An 11,512-nucleotide genomic window follows, 5' to 3' on the forward strand; every position below is an offset into this window, starting at 1 on the left:
AGGGATGGGAAGGGGAAACAAAGGAGGAGGCTACAATGCTTGATAAGAAATGTACTCATTATCTTGCCCATGTAATTGTAACCCCTCTGTACAGTATTTTCACAATAAAAAATAAATAAAAATTTCAAAAAAATGAAATGCACAGCAGCATTACCTCTGTATCCTATGCCCTCCCCTAAGGTAGAGGGAAACCACAAACACCCACCTTCTAGTCCTGACAATAACACTCTTAAGGACATTCCTCAGTATCCAAAAGAATGACCCTACCCCCTTACACACACACACACACACACACACACACACACACACACAGAGTTAGGTCCAGCATAGGCCAAAATTAGGCCCATCACAGAAAGGCTCAGTAATTCTTCTTAGTGGAACCAAAGCCAGAGAAGCCCATCACAGCTGCCATCTCATCATCCTCCTCAAATGTCAAGTCCTTCTCTGCTCTCCTTTTCTTCTCCTTCTGCTTCTCTTTCTTGTATGCTTTAGCGTTTTCTCCCTCTTCTCTGAGTTCCTTCATTCTTTCTTCAAAATGATAAACCTTCTGCTTCTCTTACATCTTCTTCTTCTTATTTCATCACCTGATCGAGGGTAGAACGTTCCACATGCATAGACATGCCCAGGTTCCGTTGATGTTTCTTTCCGTTAATATCATCCAGGAAGTTGAAGGAATATTAAACCACACACTCACAAACATTGCAGTAATATCCTATCTCAGACTGTGAGGTTGTCTTGGTAATGACAATTGTTTTCCCAAGCTTGGATTCCAAGTCCTCTTTATAGTCCCTGTGCTGCAAAAGCTCCCACTTGACTGGCTGCACTGGTTTTCCATTCTTCTTTTCTCTTTTTTTTGTGAGTCTCTTCTCAGTGAATTTCTCATCTTCATCTTTGTCTCATTTTTGGTGAAAGTCCAAGTTTTTTGTCCTACTGCCGGATGCCATGTTCACACAGGAGTCCAATCATAGGCTTTGTTTCTGCAAAGAATGGTTTGTGGGGCACAATCCATAATAACCATAGGTCCCAGTAGACATGTGCATTTTCCGGGTTCTTTTGTTTTACTTTTGATAATCAGGAAATCCTGTAAGTCACCAATATAACTCTCAAGTTGGGATTGCTTACCAGTGTATTTGTTTGTGGAGATCGAGGGAAAAAAATGCACATGCTAAAATATGACCATGTGACCATGTGACACATGTCATAAACACTGAAATTTACTACAGAAACTTTTTCTCCACCAGAATTCTAAATAAGCAGAAGAGAATAACCATTGTAAAAAGAAGTAATTAGGTAAGTCATATATATATCCAATCTAATAGATTCAAAGTAGGTTTGCACAAGGGACACTTTTTTCTTCCCTTTCTAAAAATATTATCCCTTTGCTTTTATTGATCCACATATTCTCTCCTAAGACATGGAGAAAGGCAGTCCACGTTTAAATGGAATTTATGCTCTTAGACTTTTTCCAACACCAGTATTGCAAGTATGCATTAGCACTAGTTGGTCCGCATAAACAAAACTCACTGATGAGATTAAAAACTCTTCCCTCAAATATTCCCAAAACTCAAGTGAGCATTTCATGTTGCCATTCAATTCCTAAAATCAAGTGGGGATTCTAAGTTTCTGTATAACATCTAAAAACTCTAAAAAGAGTATGTCATTATTTATAGCCTTTTCTTTATTCCTACTTCTAGAAATGAAGTCTTAATATGCTTACTGTAAGATGGTTATTTTGATAACTTACTGTGCAGTGTCATTCTTACATTCCACATCATTGTATCAACAGAATTATTTCCACAAGTTTAAGAAATTTGATTCCCAGATTTCTTTTTTTAAGGAGTAATCTGTCCAATAATTTATTCAATCAGTAACATTTTAATGAGGGTCAACAAATAAGTTTTACAGGGATAAAATAGTTGCTAGTGAAAATTTATCAGTGAGCTCTCACACTAGCAGGAAATACGGAGATGAATTACAATGCAAGTTATAGCATGACAAAGTTGTAAATTTGAGGACCTGTTTCCCTATAAAAGTCAGAAGTCTGCAGGAGATATAGCATTTAAGACTGGACTTGAAAGCTAAGTTTGCCAAGGGAAAAAGGAAGATGCTGAAAAGAAGAAGAAAGGAAGGAAGAAAGAACAAAAGAGAGAGAAAGCAAGCAAGCAAGGTAGGACGGAAATCATCTTATAAATACATTAGAAACAATCACAAGAAAGAAAAAAAATGAATCCTTATCTTGGGGAAGGGATGGGAAGAGAAAACAAAGGAGGAGGCAACAATGCTTGATAAGAAATGTACTCATTACCTTGCCCATGTAATTGTAACTCCTCTGTTCAGTATTTTCACAATAAAAAAAGAAAGGCAAGATAATGAGTACATGTCTTATCAAGCATTGTAGCCTCCTCCTTTCTTTCCCCTTCCCATCCCTTCCCATCCTCCCCCCCCCCCCGTCCCCCCACCCAATCCTCAACACTACCCTCCCCCCCCCCACCAAAGTTGTAAAGTTCATTTTTCGACATAATGACTTGTACATCTCATTGTTGCAATGGGTCCACCTGTATCCCTATTTAAATGGTTTGTTTTTCCCCTTCCCCTCCACAAATTATACCGACATCAAATATAATGAAAGCAGGGATTATACTGTGGGGGAGGGACATACAAAGCAACAATTGTAACCCCTCTGTACAGTATTTTCACAATAAAAAAAACTCAAAGAAAAGAATACAGAATGACATACTGTAGCAATGAGATGTACAAGACACTATGATGAAAATGAACTTTGCAAATTTGGGGAGGGAAGGAGGAGTTGGGGAGGTGGGGAGGGAAGGGATGGTAGGGGAAAAACAAAGGAGAGGGTAACAATGGAAATGTACTCATTACTTTATTCATGAAACTAACCCTTCTGCTCAGTGTCTTCACAATAAAAAAATATATATTTAATAAAAAAGTAAAAAATAATGAAAAAAAGAAAGGAAGGAAAGAAAGAAGGAAGGAAGGAAGGAAGGAGGGAGGGAGGGAGGGAAGGAAAGAAGGAGGGAGAGAGGGAAGGAGGGAGGGAAGGAGGAAGGAAGGATGGAAGGAAGGAAGGAAGGAAGAAAACAAGCAAGCAAGCTAAAAGCACAATGTAAGAGAAACGACTACTGTGTTTCTAAATTGCTGACAAATGAGTTGCTGGCATTACATTCATACTGAAGAGAACAAAAGCTAAGACAAAAGGCAAAGAGCTGAAAGTAAATGAAGATCAATCAGAGAGAAAAAGGACTCAACATTGTGTCTAAGGGATTCTAATTTGCCATTGAAAGGAGAGGTATAAATTACCTTTTTTGGAATATTTTTATTATCGTTAAGTAGTTGTATAAAGGAGTTGCCATTCACCAAAGCAGTTTACGAAATCAGTGCATCTTGCTCTCCTCTTTGTTACCCCTTTGAACATTCTCACCCACCTCTCCCAACCCACCCCTTCCCTCACTTATGTTAATTTTAGGTTAGGTATTGAATTTTTTTCTTTTTTGCTATTTAGCAAAGCAGTTCACGTGCACATTTCATCTTGATCTGTGCAATCACTTCAACATACTCGCCTCCCTTTGTCCCACCTCTTCCTTTATTTTACTTAACACTGTTACACATGCAGCGAATTTTTGTTTGCATCCCTCCCCTTTCCCCCTTTATCCTTCTACCCCTCTCCCATTGACCCTCCCCTCCCCTCTTCAAGTACTCGTTTCCTGGTACTTATGTTGCTGCTCTTTGACATAGTCTTTTTTTAATGAACTAATATGGGAGAAGAGTAACTATAGGGGAGAAACTAGTGAAATGGCTGCGCAATCAGTTATAAAAGCCACAGTGAGAGATTGTGAGACTGAGTCTGTACAGGAGGAAAGATACCATGCCTAAGAGTATGTTGGGGCTCCAGCCCAGGCAAGGGCAGAAGGACACAGGCACAATTTTACATGTTCATATCCCTGCACAAGGAATATGCCCAGGTCCACCCTGTTGGGGTCAAATAAGCTTAAATACACTGCAATTTACACAATATGGAATTCCCATCTGTCTTACCTACAGCCGTTATTCTTACGTTTCTGTTTCCTGATGGGTATTGTACACAGCTCGCAGGTATTTTGACAGACAGCTAGCAACTATCATAACCAAAAGTGGTGATGTCCCCACTTAAGAGAACCCTCAATTCATTGCGAGATTGTTTCAACTAATGTTTGAATCATTACTCTAAGGGGAGGCGAGGAGTACTATTTTCATCAACATTGGACCTGGATCATCCAATCCATGTAGCCTGCTCCCTGCATAAAACCATACAATGGTAAGTAAGTAAATTTGAACTCTCTAAAACATTTGCTTTTTCCTGACCTTAGACATTGGTGTTCAAAGTTTTGAGTCTTTAAAAAGAGAATATCCAGAGTAGTACTTCGCGATTCTTAGAAAAAATTACTGATTACTGCAAGCATAGCACATGCTCATTTAGAAAATCTCCAAGTTAAAAATGGTGAAGTCTTCTCTTTTCTTTGTTTCTGCCTTGGGCCTTGAACTCAGGATCTAGGCACTATCTGTGAGCTTTTGTGCTCAAAGCTACCGCTCTACTTCGTGAGTCACCATTCTACTTTCAGGTTTTTAGGAATTAATTGGAGACAGGAGTCTCGCATACTTTCCTGCCCAAGCTGGATTGGAACCATGATCCTCAGATCTCAGTTTCCTGAGTAGCTAGAAGTGTGAGCCACTGGCACTCAGCAAATCCTGAAGTTTTAGTAGCAGAAAATAGAAATATATTTAAGACAAAGCTAAGCCAAGAGTTTTTTCCCAAAATTAATAATGATTTTGAAATGTGATCATAAATAAGCATTTGTAAGCAGCACAGATGCGAGTAATTAGTGTCAGAATTTAAAGAGGACAAGAAATTTACAGCAAAGGAGAGCATAACAATGTGGTAGAGTAGCTACTTTATACTGCTACTTCGTGAAAGGCATACACAGCAGAATCAATAGCTCCTTGGTGTGTATTATTTCTTTGAATTTGTGCTACCATCAATTCTAACAAGAATACAACTTCCTGAAATAAATCACTGCTTTATTTTTTTTTTCTATTAAGATTAAGAGGAGCACAGTGTGAAAATTTCTGGTTAAACTCTTCATTTCCAGTTTACATAGTTCCCACCTACTATGAAGTCATTTAAATTAAGTGGATAACCTTCAAACCACTACTAAAGTGAAAATGAGAGAGTCAGAGCTAAAACTGAGAGCACCAAATGGAACTGTTTCATAAATATTTCAAAGGATAATTAATCAACGCCAATAGCCAAAAAATAATTTTAAGAAAATTGTAGGATATGTTCTTAGCATATACTCAAACTACTGGAATGCATTTCTAAACCCATTTAGTCAAAAAGTTCAAAATGAATTTAAAACAAGATTTCAAAGGTCATACTTTGGAATGATTTAAGTCTTGTGGGAATAAAGAAGAGAAAGGGAGTGCAAAAGATATAAGGAAGAGAGAGGGAGAGAGAAAGCAGAGTAGGGGAGGAAGAGAAGGAGAACATACAGAGACAGATGGAAAGATCTGAAAAAGAAAAGTAACTATTGAAATGATTACCAAGACTGCATGCCTGAGCACTATAATAATTTTGACATATAAATGTTATATGTGAGAATAAAAGAAGATTTAAGGTAGCTACCTACAAATAAAGAAATTGTCCATGCCAAATGCCTTGAGATGCAGGAAATAAAAGAATGAAATATTTTTAGTTTGGGCCACGATTGTATCTAAAACCTAGATCCATAAATAGAAGCCATATTTCATTTTATCTAAAATGTGCCATTTCACTGAATACTGAAACTGAAATGCTGCAAACTCTGGCTTCCTATGTGGGTAATAACATTTGAGCGTCATGATTTCACTTCTGATTCAGTTCTACTTTATTTGTTTCTGTTAATGCTGGAAACATAAAGTAAGTCATAAGCCGGCCATTGACTCCTCAGCTCTGCTAATCTGCCTGGAAGGGGAGGGGAGCTCGCTCGCTCATATTTTGTATCAGCAAATCTCTTTGGCCTGATTTAGTGTGATCTTATCCTTCATTAGGGAGGCGAATTGCATGGGATCAGAGACTGGTGTGGTGGGAAGGGCTTCAGTAATCACAGGTCCATTCCCTTTATTGCAGAGATTAAAGGGGGATTTTTAGAAGACACTGACTTTGAAAAAAAATCTCTTGTGTTCTGATTAAAGTTTATCCTTTTTGGTTCATTTAAGTTTCTCCTGTTTTTATATAAACTATTTCTCTATTATATAAGTCCATCTGACAGCTACACTACTCAAATCAGGCTTCGGCATGTTATACAGAAGGAAAAATTAACAGTTTTTTTTGTTTTTTGGTCTTAAATTTCACACAAAACTTTCAGAGATTTATGGTTTGGGGATACTCCAGTTCTCAATAAAGATCAAATGATTCTCCTAACATTTAGTCTCTCATTTGGTAATTCCCATGTGTTGTTATTGCAGTGAGAGACCATCCTGGTAAAAGAAAAACAAAACAAAGCCTAAGTAGTATTTCTAAGGTAGAGGGTTTTTGTTTGTTTTGTTTTAGTGGTTTTAGTTTTCATAAAATTAATACAAAATATTGGAAATTTTTAAAAAACTGATATTGACAGTGTCCTATTATCTCGTGTTTCTGTTTTGATTTTCCGGCTAGGTTTGGGGTGGGGGAGGGGACATATTCAGACACAGATTTGTAAATATCACTGCAGTCTTAGAAAGAATTTTTCAAATTTGTTTTTTTTTCCCCTTAGTTCTGATGCAACACACTTAGGAGAGGCCAAATGTTTCCTTCTGTGTCTACCAATTAAGACTTTTCTTACGAAGAAGCAGAAAATGATATAACAGAAGAGAAAAATAAAACATTTCATTTCACCTTTAGAAAACTGGAAGCGACTTCATCATGTAGAGAAAAACAAGGGAGCCAGAAAAAAGAACAGCTTTGAACTTGCATTTTTCAGGATGATTTTCCTTCTAGTATGGAATGTAAATAAAAGGCGAATCAGAGGAATCCCCATGAAGTGTCTCTTTACAGATGGTATAACTTCTTTATTATTAATAATAATAATAATACTGTGCTCATAATTATTAATATTAGCATTGATGACATTAATAATTATTGATATTAATTATTTATTCTGATATCAATAGTATTATTATCTTTAAGTAGTTGTACAAAGGAATTTCCATTCAACAAAATTTTTGAACATGATGTATCCTGATCAATGTCACCTCTTTTGCTATTTTCCCTCATCTCCTCCAACCTCACTGGTCCCTTCAAGTTATCTGATTCCATTTTCACATATGTACTTGGAAAAGTATGACATTATTCACCCACCTTTCTTTCTCCATTTTAACTGCTCTAGGTCTCCTTGATCTTCCTGCCTCCTGAAAATGCATGAATACATGGTATTCACTTTGTTAAACTATGAGTTACTTGTTCAAGGTTTTGCACCATTATAATTGTCTCCTACTGTACTTCCGTTTGCATGTTTGTGTATATACACATATGACTCTGTGAATGCTTTCATATGTGTTTATAATTTAGATATGACCTTCACATATGAATGCAAAAAAGTGACTCTTTTGTATTTCTGACTCTAACTTGCTTCTTTCAGAAACTGGAAGACAGTAATGAGCAATTTTAGAAAGGATGAAGAGAAGTTGAATTAGCCTTAGGAAGATGCCTGTGTTGGTTGGTATCCATATGATAAGAAGAGATTGAGAATTCACCTGCAGGTTGTGCAATGAGGCATAGAAAGGAATTCTTTTTCTGGAACCAGTCCGTGTGTGCTTTTACACAGGATGACCAGCACAAATCCCTTCCCAGACATATAATGACAGAAAAGTCTCCATCATCCATGAAGGATGAGATAGGCATTTGAGAAATCACATTTTAACAGAGCCTCTTGTTTTCATCCTTCCTAGCTGTTACGATGTGCTGTGCTCAGCTCCACCACACTGTTCTCACCAGGAAGGTTTGAAACATCTGAACCCTAAGTGAAAATAAATACTTCCTCCCTGGAAGTTGTTTCCTCAGATATTTCTCCCAGCAACAAAACCTTCACTATCATGTTAGGAAAACAAATACACAAACAGCAACAACAACAACAAACTACCCAATAGGTTCCAGGCACTGGGCCGATGCCAGCAGACTTTGGGGGAAAGAAAAGGAACTGCTTCTTCAATGTAAACATGAAAGAAAAAATTAGCTGTGGCAATATAGTGATGACCAACTAAAAATAATGGTTTCCACAGCTTCTATAACATGGAAGTAGAAAGGCACAAAGAAAATGAACCAAAACAAATACCAAACAATTGTTTCAGTGCTCAGATTGCTATTAATTAAATCATTAGCAACTTCCCTGGAAAGACGAACAATTCTGAAGCCGGGATTCAGAAAAGAAAATCTTGTACAGAGTAGTTATTACAAGAATAAACCCATTCCTTCTATCAATTCATCCATGTTAAACAGTGAATTAAAATCCTCAGGATTGCTTCCTAGGGATCTGCAGGAATTCTAAATTTTCCATAAATTTCCCTGGATAAGGCATGTTATAAACTACCATTGTTCGAATACTAGTATATTGCATTGCTAGTGACATGATCAGAGATTGAAACCAGTGTCGACCAGTTTGACACTTACCTATCTTCATTTGAATTGTGCCTCAAACCCATCAACTGAAACACATCAGTTTCCAAAATGTAATGAGCCATCTAAGGACGAATCACTTCTGTTCTCTGTCTTCATGAATAACACAGTAAGGGCACACCATTATCTGCTGAGCGGTCCAGAGAAAATGGTGTTTTATTATATTATATATGAAATTTTATATAAAATGTTAATGAAGTCAGAAAGTTATTGTGGTCATTGTTTCTTTCTTTCTTTTTTTTTTTTTTTGCCAATCATGGGGCCTGAACTCTGAGCCTGGGTGCTGTCCCTCAGCTCTTCAGCTCAAGGCTAATGCTCTACCACTTGTGCCTCATGCCACTTCTGGCTTTTTCTGCTTATGTGGTGCTGAGGAATCAAACCCAGGGCCTCATGCATTCAAGGCAAGCACTCTACTACTGAGCCACCTTCACAGCCCATTGTTTAAATTATTATTTATTGTTAGTTCAACTAATTTTTTCTATCAATGCATGAAGAATAACTTTAAAACAAGAGATATCTGACAATGTAACTTTAGAACAAGAGATATCTGACAATGTACTGTATTTTCTACATTCTATCTTCTCGTTATTAACAAGATTCTTCCTAAATTATGTATTCAGGATTCTTTGATTTTGAATAGAGCCTATCTTTTAATGACTTTGTAAACTGTAATTAGTTGCTAAAGGATGATAACTAAAGTTCCCTCCTATTGTTTAAAAAAATCAGATAAGTTACAATCATTAAAGGTAATCATACCTAATTGAGACTTCATAATTGAAGACTTGAATAAAAACAGGTATAAAGGAATCTTTATTGTACTCTTTTGTACCCTTCTCCTTAACCTTTTTAACACAATTTTAAAGTATTTCATTATCTATATTCATGCTTGCATATAAAATACTTGAATTTTATTCATCTCTGATTTCCTTCTTCCTTCACTCTCTCACTCTTCCTGCTCACTTCCCCTTTCCAAACATTCCCTCTTTAATTGTTTAGGCCTAAATCTCACATTAAAACATTTAAAATTTATGGAGCACTGTCTTCAGTGTGTTACACAGCAAATCAGTATTTCATCACTTTTTATGTCCATGAGCAAGTGAGTAGACCTCTACAATACAAACACAGTACTAGTTTCTTTGGTGTATTGGTAGTCATAGGATTTTCTTTAACACTGAATAAAACTTAGAGCATGAAAAGCCATGAAATAAAGCAGGACCATGATAGAATACATACAAAGTCGAGATTAAACAAGATAAAAAGATTAAACAAGATGGTTATTTTGAAAATTGGGTGTTTCAATTTCATTGAGTCATCCACAAACTATTAAAATCACTCTTTACAATCAGCTAAGCCATTCTCAGAAATCCTAAATGTTAACAATATGCTTTCAAATTTTGGAACAGTGACATAATATGCTGATTTTTTCTTGTTCGTAATACATATTTTAATTGTAAAGATACTGTACAGAGGGGTTACAGTTGCATGAGCAAGGTCCATCTCCTATTGAGCATTGCTACCCTCTCCTTTATTTTTCCCCTACTGTCCCTTTCCTCCCCACCTCCCCAACTCCTCCTTCTCCCCACCCCCTCAAAGTTGTAAAGTTTGTTTTGAACATACTGTCTCAAACATCTCATTGCTACAATGGGTCATCCTGTATCCTTATTTCAGCATTTTGTTATTTCTCTTCCCCTCTCCAAATTAGAAAAATGTATATCCAAGATGCAGGACACTGGAATCAAATACAGTGACAACTGGGATTGTACTATGGGGGAAGAACATACAAGAAACAAAAACAAAAAATATCACATAGTACATTATACGTATATTTAAAAAGAACAACAAAGATGAAAACTCTTGTGTCCCTATCTTGGGTTTCATTTTGCTTAGCATCAGGTTATGTGGTCATATAATATTGCATTTATGTCCAGACTAGTTGGTACCAGTTTGGTGAACATTTTTTAGGAATATGATTTCACATAGTTAATTTGCTTGCTATAATTTACGTGGCTTGTAAATATTGAAGAAAAAAATTCAAGTTCAGGGTTTAAAATGAAAGATAATTTATGCAAGACAAGGTAAAGCTAGTAACAATTCTATATATGTCTATTAGAAGCATGACACTCTTTTATCTTTATTCCTCACCCCACCTGCTTTCCTTAAAGAAGGAGTGGATTCTCAAGTTTTGACCTTTTATGTACAGATGAATTTTCTGGAGAATTCTACTGTACACTCAAATGAAGATGAAGAAGCAAGAAAAAGATCTTGATATTAAGGAAGTCGAGTAGGTTTGATTTCATAGTCACCCCAAAGTCTCAAAAATGCTCAGATATTGATACCCTTGAACTGAAGTAGCTCCACAGAGTTGGTCTGGATTTTAATCCAGCAGATTTAACAATTAGTTGGTTATTTGCAGCTAGAATTTTGTACTGTGGGCATACCAGAGTCATTAAAGACATTTTGGATAAGCACTGAAGAAGGGATTCCTAAAAGAAAACAAGGAAAACTCAGAAACTACAGTAATAAGAAATATGCACTGGCTGTAATACCATTGCAGAACAGAATAGATTTAGAGAAAATCTAAATAGAATCAGACTCAGGCTTGAAACTGAACTGAATACAGATGCCATAAATGCATGATTGGATATTGATTAGCTCAAAGTCACCAGCATAGGGCTGACAGATGATTAAATATTTGCCGATGTAAGTCCAGAGCTGTGACATTCAACTAAATGAGACTCGTGATAGTTAACTCTGTAGTGCTGGTATAAAGTGCTAACGAGGTTCCTAGGTGCATATGTGAAAATGATTGGAAATTCTGGAAAAGAAAGC

The 11,512-nt window shown here is 36.5% G+C and overlaps 1 pseudogene; it reads right to left on the reverse strand.

Annotated features, from left to right (window-relative positions):
- Positions 1-266: 266 nt before the first annotated feature.
- On the reverse strand, positions 267-944 carry LOC122107293 (annotated as a pseudogene).
- Between the last annotated feature and the right edge of the window lie 10,568 nt (positions 945-11,512).

The sequence above is a fragment of the Dipodomys spectabilis genome, unplaced genomic scaffold (genome assembly GCF_019054845.1).
Source record: "Dipodomys spectabilis isolate Male_0828 unplaced genomic scaffold, ASM1905484v1 ptg000050l, whole genome shotgun sequence".
Lineage (NCBI taxonomy): Eukaryota > Metazoa > Chordata > Mammalia > Rodentia > Heteromyidae > Dipodomys > Dipodomys spectabilis.